Raw genomic sequence first — 17,988 nt, 5'->3', positions numbered from 1 at the left:
TATATAAAGTAAGATTTTCATTTATTTTTAATAATATGTGCAAGTAATAACATGTATAGGGGAAGGTTGCTTAGAATATTGTTAATGAATATCATCCAAATCAGTGAGGTGGCCATGATTCCGAATAATTACTATATTTTTTCCACTCTCTGTGTTTACGTTCTGTTATTTGGAGTACATGGAGAATATTTGGCGAAACGTTGAACCCCTCGTTTCACGAATCGACAACGATTGACGGGAGGTTACGAGTTGTCTTTACCACCCCCCAACTATGGAGACCCATAGTCGAAAAAGGCTGGAAGGTAGGACGCCATTGTCGAGTGCTGACTTGGTCTTCGTTTTTATCACTGGCCCTTGGAGATCGCGTAGACACCCGGGGCTCCGGGAAAGTAGGTTTTCCGTACGTTTCACGAGTCTCGGAGGGAACATCGGTATAACCTGACGAGCCATCTACTCTTCCACATTTTTTCGCGTGTCGTGTTCTAAAAACGCTGCTACAACTACTACACAGCGATCACTTGATGGCTAGGCCGATTGGCCTTGGCTTAAGCCTGCTCTCACACGCATTGTTGTTATTGGCTGAGGTGCTCACAACCACAATTCCATCGCGAACGAAACGTATAGGGACAGAGTAGGATAGGACAAACAATATACAAGCCACGAATAGAACAAAAAAAGAGAGTGGGCCTCTCTAGTAGCAATAAAGCAGCGTGAAGACCATCTCTTCTTGCCCTTGTCCTGTTTACTTCGTTGATACCTAGTCAACAAGTCATCTCTGGATAGTAGTTCCCTGTTTTCGAACGAAAGCCACCTTACGCGATGCTCTCAGTAATTTTTCTCAGGATCTTCTAGCCTCCATCTCTACTAACCCCCAAATTTACGGATACAATAGAACCAGATACACGTGTATCCAACACCGCTAGTTTAGGAAGTCACGCTTCGTTAAATAGCGTATGATAGATCAATAAGATTAACTACATCTGACAAAGTTACTACCAAACGCTGAATTTCATCCTTCCATTTCTTATTCGTTATTTAGATTGCTGGTTCCAGTATCAATTTGTGTTCGAACTCATCAATTTCGTTTCCGTCCGCAAAGTTTCTGCGTACGGTGTCTAGAGAACGCTTAAGAAGTTCGCTTATCGGCTCCCCATTTACCCAAAGAAGCATTTTTCACGCGAAACTTCTTTAATACACTGTTCGTTATATTTTACGACACCAGAGGCGATCGTGATTGCAACGTTTCTGCTAAAACTGTATCGAATAATTCGCTGGTGGGAAGTATACGGGGAAGCCAGCCGGCCATAATTAAGATTCATCCGTGAATACCGTGGAAAAAGGAATAAGTAGTCGGACAAAAAGTGGCTTGCTTGTTAATCCTTGTAGGCACTTAAGTCAACATGCTAACAGCCGTCTCGAGTGGCCCTACGATAGCCCAGGGTCTGTTAGTTCGGCCGCTACTGCACGATCATGTGCATGAGCATGTATAAGAGAACGTCTGGAACCACCACGCGAGCCTTCGCCATGTGCACGGTCGAGTGCACGTTCACGTATGGTTACATGCAACCCGCGGAATGAATGTCAGGGCACAATACGTTGCTAAGCATATCATGCCGTCGTATCTTGGCTACTTTCAGCTCGTTAAAAGGACAAGCAGACGTACGTATGTATGTGCACGTCAAGTATTACGAACGTCAAACTTCCGCGGGAAAAGTACACCCCGGGCAATATCGGGTTTTAGAAGTACCAAGGAAAAAAAACTGTAAAACTTGCTTGCCTTCTTGCCTTCCCATGATTTTCATTGCTTACATGCTGGAAAAATTCCATGAACCATTCACGAACGACATCGAATCCTCAGGCTCACGTTTTAAATCGCGTCGATTGTCGAGAATTTCAACGATGACGAAAATATCAGTCGTGATTTAAAACGCTTTTGTTAGGGTTATGAGGTCGTTATATTTGACTGCTTCAAGAGTTCACTTAAATTGCAGGATAGTATAGATAGTATACAGGGTGTTCGGCCACCCCTGGTAAAAATTTTAATGGCGGATTCTAGAGGCCAAAATAAGACAAAAATCAAGAATACCAATTTGTTGATGGAAGCTTCGTTAAAGAGTTATTAACAATTAAATTCAAAAATTTTAAATCGTTCTAAAAAAAATATTTTTAGTTGCAGGGGTCGGTTATAATCAATTTTGGTCAATAGACATACCCTCGAATTTCTAACCATTATCGAGGAAAAAATTCGAGAAGGTGTGAAAGTTTTCGACAAAATTAAAAAATTTCAAATCGTTCTAAAAAAAATATTTTTAGTTGCAGGGGTCGGTTATAATCAATTTTGGTCAATAGACATACCCTCGAATTTCTAACCATTATCGAGGAAAAAATTCGAGAAGGTGTGAAAGTTTTCGACAAAATTAAAAAATTTCAAATCGTTCTAAAAAAAATATTTTTAGTTGCAGGGGTCGGTTATAATCAATTTTGGTCAATAGACATACCATCGAATTACTAACCATTTTCGAGGAAAAAATTCCTTACCGAAAATATGTCTGACCATACCATTGATATGTTTATTTAATGTCATAACTCGTGAACGGATTGGACGATTTTCATTTTTCAAAAAGCAAACTACGCGTATTTTAGTGGAGAACATGTACAAATCGCAAAAATATTCGAAAAGTTGTTCCTTCACACCGTAAAGTTAGAAAAACCCCATAAAAATGGTCCAATTTTCAAACGGCCATAACTCCTACAATAGTGAACATATTTCAATGAAACTTTTTTCTAAAATAGAGCTCATAGATACCTACAAAAAAGTATTAGACAACTTTTCTGTAGAGTGTCAAAGAAATGTATTAAAAATGAAAAACAAATTTCTAAGAAAAATCGAAGGGGATAGGTGCCTAAATTTTTCGGCGAAATTAAAAAGTTTCAGATCATTCCGAAAAAATTATTTTCAACCGCGGGGGTCGGTTACAATCATTTTTGGTCAATAGACATACCATCGAAATCCTACCCATTTTCGAGAAAAAAATTCGGATAGATGAAATTTTTCCGCGAAAAGAAAATTTTCCAAATCGTTATAAAAAAAATATTTTCGGTTGCGGGGGTCAATTACAATCATTTTTTATCATTACACATATCCACGAAATCCTGCCTATTTTCGAGAAAAAAAATAGAGAAGGTGTGAAATTATTCGAGAAAATTAAAAAATTGCAAATCGTTGTGGAAAAATTATTTTCGGTTGTAGGGTTCAATTACAGTCATTTTTGGTGAATAGACATACCCCCGAAATCTTGCGCATTTTCGAGAAAAAAATTCGAGAATGGGTGAAATTTTTCAACGGAAAAAAAATTTTCAAATTGTTCTAAAAAAATTATTCTCGATTGCGGGGGTTAATTGCGATCAATTTTGGCGAATAGACATACCCCTGAAATCCTAACCATTTTCGAGAAAAAAATTCGTGAAGGTGGATAAATTGTCGTTCGACAGCCACAACTTTGAACGTTAATAACTTTTTAACGAAGCTTCCATCAACAAATTGGTATTCTTGATTTTTGTCTTATTTTGGCCTCTAGAATCTCCTATTAAAATTTTTTCTAGGGTTGGCCGAACACCCTGTAGATGCAATAATAAAGAAATATTCTTATTCTTCACTCAGAAGAATTCTCGAAAGTCTAATCGTTAGAATAGCTCCTGATATGTTGTATGCCACTTTTCATCACGAAAATTGAACTGGATCGCTGAAGATTTCAGAATTACACACTTCTCTGCATCGACGTGACATTTTCTTTGTGTAAGCGAAAGTCTCGGTGATACTGGTCGTTGCAATTGAAACCTTTTCGTTTCTTTTGTTTTAAACTTGTGTAACCACCCTGTAAAGTGAGAAGGCGGATTGAAAATTAATCCCAACCCGTTCTCGTCGTTCCGTGTATATTTTTCAATAGTTGCGTGTTGCTGCGGCTATGCCCAATTCATTAAGACATTCCGCCGTCTCCGTATAACGAAAGCTCAATTAGAGATATGCAAAACGGCGTTTATATCGGCGACGGAAAGTAGAAAGCACCGAGACCCGAAGATGCCATTTGAATTGTGAAATGCTTGGAGAGATTCCAATATTAACCGGTGGAATACCGGCGAAAATAATGGAAAAGAAATGGCTCCCACCGCTGACGACGGAGAAAACGATTTTCACGGATAAAGAAGTGGATACCGCGGTGTATCGCTGAAATTCTATCGCGACGGGGGGGGGAAAAAAATCGAAAAGAAAAGAAAAAGCACGTGAATTGCAAGCTCCGCGATAAAAATAATTTCGACCGCGATCCAAACTGGAAACCAATTCCCCCCAAAAAAATCTATCGGAAACTACCGCATCATCCGTTTCCGGGCAACGTGTAAACTGGATTCGAGGTTCGTGGTTCGTTTGCGCACAAAAGCGAAACGATTTCCTGCTATTATTGCCCGCTGGATCGTTCTGTATCTAAACAGAGGACTGCAGGCGCGTAAACTGTGCTATCGCATTTATCACGGATAAAACGCAACGCGAAACTTTCGAAAACCTCTCCCGACGAACTTTTTTAACTTTTTTGGTAACTTCCAAGGATGATCTATGACGATAGCAACCTAAACGCGTTGAGAGAACCGTCTTCTTTCTACTTTCTTTTAAAACGATTTTTAACGCGATCAAAGGAACCGAAAGTCACGTGGACATAATTAATAGGAAGGTACCATTTCATTTACATATTATAAATTTCATGCGCTGAAATTTTATACACTTTTACGAACCTTTTTATCTGCACAGCTGCTATGAGAAAAAATATTGCAGCACGTAAGAGTGCTCGTAGAGTCCACGTGTCGCTGTCATATTATAGTACGTGAAGTTTCTGGACAGTCTGAATTTAATTACATTTTATTAAAAATTACTTCCTTGTTTGAAACTGATAAAATGTAAAACTCTATATTCGATACAGTTTTCGTTTAATCGGTTGTCATCTACAAGGGAACTTATAAATTGTTTGCAAAATTATAAATAATTATAAAATTATTTTCTTTCTGTAATTTTATAGTTTTTTTTTAGAAGAAATCACCTTTTACGTACCTCTTCGTAATGCATTGAATTTTTTGAGTTTAAAAATATATAGGGAAAAAGAAATTAATATTTGCAACTTAAATAAAGAGTAAAAAGCCACGATTGAGGCATTTAGAATATGCCAGTTTCACATTGGTGGAAGAAAATGGTTCATATATTCGTTCGAAGTATTTTCTATCTCCACGGAGCAGCTTTCTCGATGTTCTCCGGTTCTTTCTCGATATAAATACCGACACTGGGTGAACCAGGAACGAGGGGAAAGAAAATTCGGAAGGAGCTGGTCCTTGACCAAAGAACAGACGAGAGGAAGAAAGATGTCAGACCGTCGGAAACGATCGTAAACGAGGGAACAGTTTTTCTTTAGCCCGTGGCTCTTTTTTGTTAGAAAAACGGAGTTTCATTGGCTGCGAAAACCTGGCACATTTTCAGTCTTCGCGATGGGTAATCGTGTTTCCCTGGCCTTGTGCTTCTCTTCGGATTAAAACAATTACTGGCAGAAGGGGGACTTTTTCTGCATACACACAAAGTTTGGTTTGGTTGATGAACAAATATTCTGAAGTATCGAAGTTTCAAGGAACAATAAAACACGAAATATTCTCAGGAATATTTTATAATACACTGATACGTCAATTAGCAAAAATAGGAATTTATTTATTACGTTGGTCGAATTTTCTGCATTCTTGCGGTTTGTTTTAACAATTTTTTCTTGGAAGGAAACATTGTTTACACTTCATTTGACCAACTTGGAACATCAGGGGGGATTGTTTGTGGAAATTGCACGAAACTACTGGAAAACATATACATAACGTGGAACAGACAATCTACATCCGTGGAACATTTCAGTCCATATGTCACGAGAAAAGGGACGCACGAGAAAACTTGGAAATCGGTATTTTAGGTACGACATTCATTCCGGGTATCGCATGTTTTTCCACGCAGATATGTCCCTAAGGAAGAGGGGGCTATCAGTTTACTGGGCTCTCCGCCAATACATATGCAATCACATTCCTCTTCTAACCCGGCGTGTACAGTGACGGATACGTTGGCGTGAGGGTCGAACCTGTAGGCTATTTACTTAATCAGCGTCCGGGGTAAGATCGAGGGAGCACGAAAAAGGGCATCCGTCCGTTGCGGCTAGCAGAAGTCGTAAACTCCTGACAAGCGGCATTAAATCGTGCAGAATCCAGATAGGTTCGCGGTTACGAGAAGGATACAGCTATATGAATATGTTACAGTGAAACACCGAAATCTGGAGAATGTCAACATTCACATAGTCGCTTAGTGTATGTCCGAAATATTTCCTAAACACCCTTATTTCTGACTTACACCGGTAAATGTTGACATTCACCATGCACTAATGGTGAGTGTTGAACATGTTGGAGATTTATATTTTCTTCCCCGTAATTCAGTCGCTATAAAACGTCACAAGGGTGACGTAACTTTTTCGCCTCTCTTTCTGAAAGGATCTAACCCAGACCTAACCCAGACCTAACCCAGACCTAACCCAGACCTAACCCAGACCTAACCCAGATCTAACCCAGACCTAACCGAGATCTAATCCAGATCTAACCCAGACCTAACCCAGACCTAACCGAGATCTAATCCAGACCTAACCCAGACCTAACCGAAATCTAATCCGGACCTAACCCAGACCTAACCGAAATCTAATCCAGACCTAACCCAGACCTGACCCAGACCCTAGATTTGGGTTAGGTCTGGGTTAGGTCTGGATTAGATTTCGGTTAGGTCTGGGTTAGGTCTGGGTTAGGTTTGGATTAGATTTGAGTTAGGTCTGGGTTAGGTCTGGGTTAGATCTGAGTTAGGTCTGGGTTAGGTCTGGGTTAGGTCTGGGTTAGGTCTGGATTAGATTTGAGTTAGGTCTGGGTTAGATTTGAGTTAGGTCTGGGTTAGGTCTGGATTAGATCTGAGTTAGGTCTGGGTTAGGTCTGGGTTAGATCTGGGTTAGGTCTGGGTTAGGTCTGGATTAGGTCTGGGTTAGGTCTGGGTTAGGTCTGGGTTAACTTTGGGTTAGGTCTGGGTTCTAATCCAGATCTAACCCAGACCTAACGCAGACCTAATCCAGATCTAATCCAGACCTAACCCAAACCTGACTCAGATCTAACCCAGACCTAACCCAGACCTAACTCAGATCTAATCCAGACCTAACCCAGACCTAACCCAGACCTAGCTCAGATCTAATCCAGACCTAACCCAGACCTAACCCAGACCTAGCTCAGATCTAATCCAGACCTAACCCAGACCTAACCCAGACCTAACTCAGATCTAATCCAGACCTAACCCAGACCTAACCCAGACCTAACCCAGACTTATTGCAGACCTAACCCAGACCAATTCATCGCTGATAACGGGGGTTAGGTCTGGGTTAGGTTTGGGTTAGGTCTGGGTTAGGTCTGGGTCCAATTTCGGTCATTCACGGTAACAAATACACTTGTAAAGGGGTTGCTCCGAATCCAAATCAATCGTCACATTTATTTCTATTCTTAACTTTGAAATATTCATATCGGTGCATTTAACACCAGAATTATTGAACTTATTGACCCATTCGTAAATTCTAATAAAAGTTGGTAGCATCGCGGTAAAATTGAATCGCTCTAAGCTTGGATAATTAAATCGAGCGCATAAATTCTACTTACAACGCGGAGGTATTTTCGGTCGAAATTTCGTGGAATTACCAGCAATAAATGATACTTGGTAACTGCCCTTTTCGTAAGGAACACATTGTACAGTATTACATGTAGACGGATCGCATAAAGGAAGGGTTAACCGCATTATTTCGCTGAATAACGATGGAAAGCGTTTGCGGTGTTCTGGGGGGGGGGGTGGGGGGGGGGCGCGGGGCAATTAGAAATAGAGGCAGACGGTACAGTGTAATTGAACGGGACTTAATTAAAAGTTGCATATCTTCGTTTTTCCATTCTGTGTTCGTCGTGGTCATCGGAATGACACAGACTAGTCGCGTTACGGGATAAAGACCGACAGAATGGTTTCATTTCTGAAAGGAAATTTCATCGCAGCACGATATAAAAGTGTAAGGAGAGACAGAGACAGGAGGAATGAAAATACAATCCAAAATGTCTCCAGCTTGGAAAGACTTTTATTCTCTCGTTTCTCGATGCACCGGAGTGTATCGTCTATGTATCGGTATCGACAATATTTAGGACAACAATAAACGTGGAAAACATACTGCAATGAAAAATAACTTTCCGAAGCACTTGAGGCTTAAACTTTTCGTACTAAGGCTATTTCGAGATCCACTGTACGTTGTACGCCAGATTAGCGTTTGAATTATCTGTGCACAGCACGAAACAACCGCGAGGATGCGTACAATGTAGGCTGGCTGGTTCATTAACATAAATGATTTTTCGACTACTTGCCACGTAGACAGTGGCGTTACTGTATCTTTAATGAAAATACACACCCAAAAATAGCAGATTGTCAGGAATGGAATGGAATTCTTGGGACGCGATATCGAAATCAAAAGGCATCGATATTTAACACTTTACCGACCGGTAGCCTATTAATCGACTGTTTTACCGACCAATAGCCTATTAATCAACTGTTTTATCGGTCGGTAATCGTTGGTCGGTAAAACAGTCGATTAATAGGCTATCGGTCGGTAAAGTGTTAAGTACGAAGCGAATTTATGTCGAATTATGTTCGAAAGTGATATTCGTGGATGTAATAAAATCTGGTGCGCGTTGCCCACGGCCGTTTCCTATATTTGCGGTGGTCTGGTTCCGCGTGCCCCAACGGAACGAAAAGTGATAACGCGATTGTGTCACAACCCATCGATTACGGGATGCGAACATCACGCGCTACGGTTCCGTCAACCACGACTAACGCTCTCAGCCCTGTCACTATTATGCGTCCGGTCTTTCATCCGTTGTATTACGATTATCACGGTCATATATACAGTAGACAAGAGCCGCCAGGAACATAGAGAGCTAGTGTCAGACGAGGCCCTATTGTCAGCCTCGGCTCCGACATGTTGGTAACGAGCCGTTTGTTGCTACAAACTGCGCGTACGTGTATCCGCGGTTGTACCGTTGCAATTTAGCGAGTCACAACCTGATCAATATCTCCGAATAAAGCAAATGAATGGGATTTAATCGACGGCATTTATTGATAGAAAGCTCAATTTAACAGCCCGCGATAAAGACTATACACGTTCGGTTGTTTATGATCACAAATATTCAATCAAGGAGCCCTTTTCATTGCTTAAGTTACATTACTATATTAACCCTTTTAGTGCCGAACGACGATATATCGTAATGTCTGACCATACATTGACATGTTTCCCTGAAATTTTTGGAAAAATTATTTTCGGTTGCGGGGGTCAATTACAATCATTTTTTGTCAATAGACATACCCTTAAAATCCTAACCATTTTCGAGAAAAAAATTCCCTAAGAAAATGTAATGTCTGACCATACATTGACATGTTTCCCTGAAATTTTTAGAAAAATTATTTTCGCGTGCGGGGGTCAATTACAATCATTTTTTGTCAATAGACATACCCTCAAAATCCTGCGCGTTTCCGAGAAAAAAATTCAGTACGGGACTCCACTTTAAACGTTAATAACTCTTTAACAAAGCCTCGTCATATTTTGAATTGATTATTTATTAAAAAAATCATTGACAATCAAATACTTATACTTTATGCTACGTGACCTACATAAAACTGTGATCAAACAATGATTATTCTTATGTGTAAATATTGTTTGTAGAAGAGAAACTTTTTTCTATGTTTTTTACCATATTTTATAATTATGTTATTTATACGATTTGCAATAATTATTGAAATGCAATTGCCATTACTTTATTCTTTCTTTATTTCGTAATATGCTGCTTTTTCAATTTTTTAAATATCATTCTTAGTTTGGTTTTTATGTGCCTTTTCTCTAACCATAACAAACTCGTCATATTGGCTCGGTGTTCTTCGCATAGACACTAAAAGGGTTAATACAATTTAAATTTCGCGCATTTGTGATTCTTCGAACAGCTACCAAAACGCCATCTGGCGGATCGCGGTCGTGAACGGAGTTCAATCACGAACCGTCATTTTGTGATCACTGTGACAAATCAGTGTTAGTGATCTTGCAAGCCATCTCTATTCTCTATTCTCATTATTATTTAATGTATTAGTATATTATTTCATAGATAGATACAAATTAAGAAACTGCAAGTCATTAAATCACGAAGAAAATAAAGATGTTGATCAAGGATTCAGTATGGGGTTATGAATTCAGGTTGCTCGGTAAGTAGACCTCGTTTTCACTCCTTTAAAAGTTAATAATGTATCTAACTTTTTTAAATTGAAAGAATTCCGTTTGCTGGGATGTTCTGCATCCTTAACTCTTTGATTCAGACTAGGATTAAAAGTGTCCCTCCTTTTTGATGCATCGTAATGCATGGTGGTACATTTTTAGTCTCACCTCGAAATATTGCAATAGCTGCATATGCACATAGGTTATATTTCGTCTCATTTACGTAAAGCAGTTGGTCAATATACCAATAGAGTATTTATGAGTTCATCAATTCTTGCAAGTTCATTGCAACAAATTTAATTAAACTATTACTATTCTCTTATGTTTTTACATACCAATTTTGTTTAATTTAAAATGCAATAAAATTTCTATGCAACATGCCTTAAAGAGTTAAAGGATACATGAAATAGAAAAAGTCGATTTCCCCTAACCTCCAAACCAGAATTTCTCATTAAGAAAAGAATACTTAAAAAACAGAGAAAGGATTGGTCCGTAGGAAGAAAGTAAAATACTTCAGTCTTGGGCTGTCAATACCGAACTTCTGAGAACCGCATTTTCCCCCGTCTATGGGAACGTGGGCACCCCATAGTCGTGATACAGTTTCCCGCCTCCGGCCGCTGCGCGAACAAATTAATTTATCATTTTGCAGCGTTACGGTTAACAGCATTCCGTAGAAATAATGGGCAGTAATAAAGGGACGTAGAAAACCTAAGGAACCCCGTACGTCTACGGGGAAAAAGATAAAGGAGAGAGAAATGAGGAGCATGGGCGAGGGAGGGAGCGAGGCGAGGCGAGGAAACGAGAGCAACGGCTGACGGACGAAGTGGGAAAGGAACACAAAGGTGGTGCGCATGCGCGAAGCATGGGTGTATCTTCAGTCACCCTTTCCAGTTATCCCCACCCTTCCTACAGACTCGCCTGCTTCCCTCCTCGCTCGTCCCTCGTCCACGGCTCGACTCAGTCACCGGACCGTTTCGCGAGCGGAGGGTTTACGCGCCTTTTCTCTCCACAGTTACTTTCTCGTTGTTCGACTGTTTCTCGCCGACCGTATCGTACGTGAAATTAATCGAAGCGCGTGACCGCGTGTGCGACGAGTGTTCCACATTCGCCCACTGTCACATGTACGTCGCGTTTCCAAGTGTCGGCACGAGAACCCTCGCGACGTTGTTATCCTTCGGTTTGCTTGTGCGTCGAGTTAGTGCCGTGGTGTTTCGAAATTCTCGTTGCTACGGCTGTTTGAGATTTATCGTTACTTGTGGGTGCAGACAGAGCATCGGGATTCTGTCGCGAACGTAGCATGAAGCTACACCGTACCAATGGGAAAGTGACGTTCTCGAGGATCAGCGACTCGTGACACTCTTCGAATCTTCACCGCCGTTCGAAAGGATCTTGTTTTGGGCGACGAAACGCGTAGAATGTGTTTGCTCGACGTTTTCCACGAGGTTAGGTTGATTTTTCGTGAATGTGTCGGCCGTGTGGAAGTGTGATGTTTACGTGACAGCTGGTGGAACACCGCGTGAGCGTGGCGGGAGTTTCGAGTGTGAGTTTCTTGATGCAACGTAACACGCGAGGTTATGTCAGGTGGTTATCGAAACATCGAAAAAGCGCACGGGATACGTGGATGCCGTGAACACGAACGTGTCGACGGGCGTTTGGCGCGCAAACACACCGCCTCGATTAGGTTACATAATTAATTAATCATACCGCCGTCAGTGGTTCGCAAACGTTGCATAATTGAGCGACGCCGCTGGGAGCTGGAGCCGCGGATGCAGGATACAATCTCAAGGTACGAAAATTTACCAGTGTAAAACTGCACGTTTATGTTAACACTTTACCGACCGGTAGCGGTTGATTAATCGGTTATCGGTCGGTAAAACAGTTGATTAATACGCTATCGGTCGGTAAAAAAGTCGATTAATAGGCTATCGGTCGGTAATGTGTTAAGTAAACATTTACGAAATCTGCAAAGATCGATATCAATGGTGTCCTGCGAAATACGTAGTCTTTTATTAAAAATCAAACTATAATTTCCAATAATAAATTTACGAGTTATTAGTAGATATCGGATAAAATCGATTAGTACTAGGGAAGGAAAGTAAAGTAGTCCAAACGTAGCAACAGACTATACAGACATTATAGGCAGACTGTGTCACTCGACATCATGACTGAACTTATTTCGCTTATTTCGATACAAAATGGAGAGAAATCGAGAATGTTCGTAACCTTTTTTATTCGGAATAATCAGTCAGAAAAGTGTTCGTACACTTAATAATAATACGACTTTAACTTTGCAACTGAGCATTACTTAATATTATTAAAAAATAAAACCCATGTTTAATTTCAGATTTACCTTGGCTTTAGGATGGTCCAGTTCAGTAGGTAGCGGTGTTTACTGCTTCTGCTCATAATTTTTGGTCCACGTTCTTTGCGCGAGTCATAGAACGTGCACTTTCAATGAGCGTACGAATTTCGCGTTGAGCGCATGAATGCATGGTGACGAGCATTCGTGGATTATACCTTTTTCCTCTAAAAAGGCCTAAAAGCTGGCTGCAGGTATACTCCGTTCCATTGTCCGAGCACTGGACTTTAATTTTCGTTCCTGTTTGCGTCGATACGATGCCTCGAACTTCTTAAATTTTCTAAACACTTCCAATTTATGTTTCATGAAGTATACCTTACTATAGTTGATACTCTCGTTCTTTACAGGGCCACAGACATCAGTATGAATTTTCTCATTTGGCTCGTAATTGTCTTCAACCTCAAGTCTGACGATTCCTCCAATTGATCTGCAATGAGCTCTTCTTCATTAACACCGGAAGTTATAAAACTGCTCTCAGGTAGTTTGAGCAGCTCATCTCAGTACATCTCAGCTTGTTCCAAATTTTCTTCACTGTAGAACAATTGTACAAATTACAACAAAGATTTGGAGCGATTAGTACTCAGTATCATCATTTTTACTAGCCCTGTGTTTAGTACAATATTTGTATCAGATATTTAATTTGTATACCAATAAAACAAGATTCATTTGAACTCGCGAATCCTGTAATAGTCGAGGAATCTAGGTAGCTTGAAACTAACCTACATCTAAAATCATACGAAAGCTTTTTGCCTAGAATCGTCATGTTTGCCCAGGAATGTCGCATTGCGCCTACGGAGACACTTTTGCATCTCGCTTTTTCTGAAATTAGTCTCGGTCGGTTTACTTTCGCGTCGTGTTTCCTTTTTTTCTCATTATTCTCGATGCCTTTGTTCTTGCAATCTAAATCGCTTACGGGAAACGAAGATTAGGTCTGGGTTCAAAATTTCACTTATTCAGATTTATTAGTAACCTTGTTCTGAATAATCTAATCCAGACCTAACCCAGACCTAACTCAGATCTAATCCAGACCTAACTCAGATCTAATCCAGACCTAACCCAGACCTAACTCAGATCTAACTCAGATCTAATCCAGACCTAACCCAGACCTAACCCAGACCTAACTCAGATCTAACCCAGACCTAACCCAGACCTAACTCAGATCTAATCCAGACCTAACCCAGACCTAACTCAGATCTAATCCAGACCTAACCCAGACCTAACCCAGACCTAACTCGGATCTAATCCAGACCTAACCCAGACCAATTCATCGCTGATAACGGGGGTTAGGTGTTAGAACTAGAAAATAGACTCATATTCGATTTCGATGATTTCCAAATGTTATACAACTCGGTTTTAGATTTCAAGATATGTATTTGCAAAATTCTGTCGGTATTACTGCGTTAAAGTACGACTACGCATGCGCGTCAGGTCATCCACAGTGTACGCGTGAGTTTCTCAGCCCAAAAGCTTCTCTCTTGTTTTAGAAACACATCAGTGGTCACAGTAGTTTAGTTTAGGTCCTGTATTTGATGGTCGAAGTGCTACCAAAACAGTATTAGTATTAGTTTTTACGAATTAAGGCTTTCACGTCGACTAATGAATCTTCATTACAAGTTGTACTCACAACCAGAGATTACACCTATTTTCTTCTCGATATATTAGCTCAAATTTTCGTGTTTTTTAACGAAAGTATTACCGTATATTACGAAATTTCTACTTTCGTTATTACCAATTTCTTACGTAAACATTTCTTGATATTTCGTTTAATCGAATTCGTTCGAAAATGTTGAAGTGTTTCCATTCTGTTTGCGAGTACGTGAAAACCACATTAATCGGCATTGATATATTCCTCGAGACCCTTCCTTGCTTCGGGGATTCTCGCTTGGACGATTACGCGAAGCTAACGATGGCTTTTGTCGATTCTACTTTGCTATTTCAGACTTATTTTTCTTCTCAAGTTCGCGATGTCGCGCTCCCTCGATTACAAATGTGAAATCGATCTTTCATTGTCGAAGAGTCGCGCGGGAATCGGTGGGCCATGATAGCACCTTTACTATATCGATTCTCCAGAGATAGGTAGATACGAACAGCTATTCCAGTTCCCTACGAAGGACGAAGTCTCGTTAGTCACGCTAGTAATCAAGCTTTCGCTTCGATCTCAGTTTAAATTGTTTCACGTGCCTTCGTCGATGGAAAAAAGACCAACATCGCTTATTGGAACCTTGGAATAATTATTCATATTTCAGTCAAACGACGCCAGAAATATGCTTGATAGAAATTTTCTTTTATTAACATTCTATAAACATATTAATTCAAATTGTTTCACTTAACATCGTGCAATCTGTGATATTCTTAACAATATTTACGTGTCTTTCTTTATTACTGTAAATTCACATTAATATATTCAATATAAGTGGAGAAATAAGTCTCATTATTTTGCAATTAAAAACCAATTATCATAACCATAATAAAGTCTTCACTTTTTAAACTGGAGCATCTATGTCATCAGAGCTAGAAATGTTTAAAAACAAAAATCATGTATAGAATTAATAATATTAAAACATAAATATTCTTTGTACATTTAGTATCCTACGTTTCTCAAATCCAAATATAAATTATGTTTATATGAATCTTAAGTAATACAGTAAGAACAATTAATATTTCGTCCATTAATTTCATATTCACGTTTCCACAGAATGCATGAATTTCCCTATTATTGAAAACATATTATTATGATTAAATTTCCTGTACACAGATGTTTACTAGAACTGAAATGCGAATTTCTTCCTCTATTATAGCTCGTGACAAAAAGGCAGAGGTAACGAAGGTTCGTATCGGTGGAATTTACGGGCGATCATTGGTTTTCGCGTTTAAACGCCGCCAGTAAAGTAATGATCCGAGTAATGATCGTTTTTTTTTTCGCTCATGCGAACTGCACGAACCGAAAGTTTAACGTGGAAAATTGTGTTTCGCGGTAACGAGACAACTAATTTGATCAAGCCCGGAACAGCCTTTTGAAGTTTGCGATTGAGTACTTAATGCTCTTAACGGGCTCGCTATACGGGCGATCTCGATATTGGATATGAAATGCTATTATGCCCGGTGTGTTCAGTTTGGTTAAATATACAGGGGCCCGTGCAAATGATTCCGACAATTTCTATGGGTGTTTACGCGCCGAGTAATAATTTTCGTTCGTTGGAAATGTACGATAGGGCGGAGAAAGCGATGTAATAATTCATTATATGCTTTTCGGCTGTACTCATTTTACCCAACGTCGATACATTAATTGCTTCCCGCGTTTATATTCTGATAACTACAAGTTACACAATTTTTAAATTATTTATAATATACAGGGCGTTAAAAAAGAAAAAAAACCATTCGAAATAAGCAACTGAGTCAATCACGGCACTAGCAAACAAAAATGTTTGTGTCTCAGAAACGGTTGACCTTTTGATCTATGTTTATTAAAGCTTTTTTACTCAGGACAGTGTATTCTATATACCATATTAATATTAAATGGTTTTTTTTGAAGACCATTCAGTTATCCACGATTTCAATCAGTCTTTAAAGTTAGAAATTGATTAAACGTATCTGTGGCTATCGTAGGGTCCGAAGAAGGTTATTTTCGACCAACTCTTCCGGAAATGATGCACAAAAATGGGGCCAAGTGGTCTGGTGTGGTGTAGGATGGAGATTATTCCTCCAGACGGATCCGTTGAACGAAAACTGCACTTGAAACGTCTGCGATTTATGTGCAAAGGCGAATATAATGTCTGCTGCCATAAAATTCAGATTGAAAGGCTCGATACGATCTCCGCTTCAAGTAATTTCTCTCACATGTATCTTTCCCATTTGGGGGAATTACGATCATGGGAGCTCGTTCGAATTTAAAATCTCTGTCTTTGAATAAAGCTCCATTGCCTTCAGGAACTTAAATAACACTTTTTCCAAGTGTTTTCCTATAAAATTTTAACCAAAAGATTCTCTCTTTTTTAAATTCGTTTCGTCAAGTTTTATTAAATATATAATTGTAACAGTTTTATTACTTTTATATGGAATTTTGTTCGATTGTTTACAAAGAGGATGACGACTCTGTGAAATAAACAATCTATTACGTATGCTGAAAATTCTGCTGAGATTGTTAAAGATCCTAGTGTGTTATTTCATTATTATTAATTGTAGTTTTCTGTGCATTCAAAGTTCGCTAGAGAATTTATGTAGCTTCGTTTTGGGATCGTTTTGAATGAGTCTGCACATGTGATTGAGTATTCCATAACATCTCTGGCTAAGATTAATATCTTCAGTCTCTTTCGCACGTTTCCACGAGGACGGTCATGGTTGTTTCGCTTTTGGTAGGTTTCCCGTACGAAATCGCAGGATTTCGTTCAATCGAGTCGCCCCTAGTGGCATTGGTCCACGTTTATGGTTCCACTTGCTACACGTAGCATTCAGGTTCTCATACATGGTATTTAAATGTGCTAATAATAATCCGGTAGCCGGGAATCTCCACAGCTCAAGCACGCAATCTCTTCTAAATACAGTTCGAGAGTGTTTCGAATCAAAACACTGCGGTGTGCGCGCGGCTGCTTTGGCCGTTGGGCTATTTAACCAGAGAGTGACTTCAAAGTGTGCATGTTTGAAGCGTTTACACAGCAACGGGGAAAGCGTACAAGGGGTTGAAACGGGCAGGGAAGGTTTCAAATACCGGTGGAAGACGAAGGAAAGCTAGAATTAGCTATGAGCCGTTTGGTAACAGTAGAAAAGCTATGATTTTCGCGGACATATCGCATACAGAGGTAAACATATTCTCAAATCTTGGGCTTAACGTAATCTTTGTGATACTAAATACAATATTAAATAAGATTTCAATGCAATATCAAAGTTTCCTAGTAAATAATAGCTTTATTGAAAAATGGTATACAGGGTGTTCGGCCAACCCTAGAAAAAATTTTAATAGGAGATTCTAGAGGCCAAAATAAGACAAAAATCAAGAATACCAATTTGTTGATGGAAGCTTCGTTAAAAAGTTATTAACGTTCAAAGTTGTGGCTGTCGAACGACAATTTATCCACCTTCTCGAATTTTTTTCTCGAAAATGGTTAGGATTTCAGGGGTATGTCTATTCACCAAAATTGATCGCAATTAACCCCCGCAATCGAGAATAATTTTTTTAGAACAATTTGAAAATTTTTTTCCCGTTGAAAAATTTCACCCATTCTCGAATTTTTTTCTCGAAAATGCGCAAGATTTCGG

The 17,988-nt window shown here is 39.5% G+C and overlaps 1 protein-coding gene across 2 annotated transcripts in view; it reads left to right on the top strand.

The window, feature by feature from the left end:
- The window catches only part of LOC122402895 (semaphorin-2A), a 680,389-nt gene that overhangs the window by 94,251 nt on the left and 568,150 nt on the right, over nucleotides 1-17,988 (top strand). The window contains exon 1 of one of the 2 annotated variants that reach the window (XM_043406054.1): nucleotides 11,871-12,162. The exons of the other annotated variant lie outside the window; for it this stretch is intronic. The gene's annotated coding sequence lies outside the window, so the exon portion shown is untranslated. Of the gene's footprint in view, nucleotides 1-11,870; nucleotides 12,163-17,988 lie in introns of those variants that run through there. 2 annotated transcript variants of the gene reach the window in all.

The sequence above is a fragment of the Colletes gigas genome, unplaced genomic scaffold (genome assembly GCF_013123115.1).
Source record: "Colletes gigas isolate AHSC1104 unplaced genomic scaffold, ASM1312311v1 Colletes_gigas_Sc00041, whole genome shotgun sequence".
Taxonomy (NCBI): Eukaryota; Metazoa; Arthropoda; class Insecta; order Hymenoptera; family Colletidae; genus Colletes; species Colletes gigas.
This window is presented reverse-complemented; position numbering and strand designations above follow the sequence as displayed.